Source organism: Arachis ipaensis, chromosome B06 (genome assembly GCF_000816755.2).
Source record: "Arachis ipaensis cultivar K30076 chromosome B06, Araip1.1, whole genome shotgun sequence".
Lineage (NCBI taxonomy): Eukaryota > Viridiplantae > Streptophyta > Magnoliopsida > Fabales > Fabaceae > Arachis > Arachis ipaensis.
Genome location: NC_029790.2, coordinates 94,658,491 through 94,660,061, shown reverse-complemented (window position 1 = coordinate 94,660,061; position 1,571 = coordinate 94,658,491).

The window sequence follows — 1,571 nt, the reverse complement described above, 5'->3', positions numbered from 1 at the left end:
TCATGTTTAAGAATTTGTATACTAGAAGAATTATACTATGCTACTCTTGGACATTAAGGAGACCAAGAGTTCGCATCAAAAGCAATGGTGCTAACTTAGCGACACTCATGCATAAAAAAAAGGATAATTCACATGAACAAAATAAATGACTTTTAATTCTAAATCTAAAAAGCTTACATGCATGTCTCATTTTACTATATAACTACATAAATGGAAGCAAATAAATTCGATTTACACTCCTTCTATGTAAATTGAATCCATTAGATTTGATTTAGCATGTGCAACAATAAATCGAAATAACTTAATTTGATTTACTAGTAAAAAAGTACTCATAATATAATTGGAAGCTAGCTATTTGATTCAATTTAGAGCTTTGATAAAGCTAAAGTAATTCGATACTAATGGATTTGATTTATTATGATGCTCAATTAATTTCATAAATTAAATTCATCTAATTCCATTTACTATGAAATATAAGCTATATAAATACTATCAAAATATTGGGTGTACATTAGAGTAGAATTTACAATGACAAAAAATATAAATTATATAAATTTTTTTAGCCTAATAATCCAATAATACATTTTAGTTAATGAATAGAGTCTCTAATTTTGCAATTTCTCGTTTCGATTCTTTATTCACGAAATTGATTGTGTAACAAAAAATATTCTTTTTATCTTTTAGTAATTCACATATATTGAAAAATACTAGAAAGTAAATAAAATTTATTATTTTTTATTATTAATTAGCTAATAATATTAAAAGTGTAGATTTAAAATGTATTATTGGATTATTAGACTAAAAGAATTTATATAGTTTATATTTTTTGTTATTTTGACTTCCACTCTAATAAAAACGTCTAAAATTGTGATGGTATTTATATAATTTATATTTTATGGTAAATTAAATTAGATAAATTCGATTTATGGAATTGACTAAGCATCATAATAAATTGAATTAATTAGCATGGATATACTTTATTTTTATCAAATCTCTAAATCGAAGCAACTAGTTTCAAATTATATTACGGGTACTTTTTATTGGTAAATTTATTTCGATGTATCATTGTATATGCTAAATCGAATCTAATGAATTCGATTTGGATAGAATAAGTATAAATCAAATTTATTTTTTAAGTTTCTTTATATTAAAAAATTAAACTTTGACCTCTCTATAAATTTTATCCTAACTTCACCCCTGATTTACATAGTTATATGACAAAATGAGACGTGCATATGAGCTTTTTAGATTTGGAACATCGGTGTAATATTAAAAGTTATTTATTTTGTTCATGTAAAGTACCCAAAAAATACATTAATTGTTATTTAAGGAAGAGAAGACAAGTTCTATTGGACTAAATAAGGACAACAAAAAGTCTAAGAGTTATTTGACTTCTTTCTAAGTTCATTGGGAGACATTAATTTAGCATTAAATTTGAATTTATTTTATTCAAAATTAAATTTGATTTGTCATTAGAGTTTGTCAAAATATTTGATTTTATTTTAATTTGTTTAGTATATATATTTTAGTGTTTAAAATTTAAACTTAAATTTAAATTTAATCTAATCCAC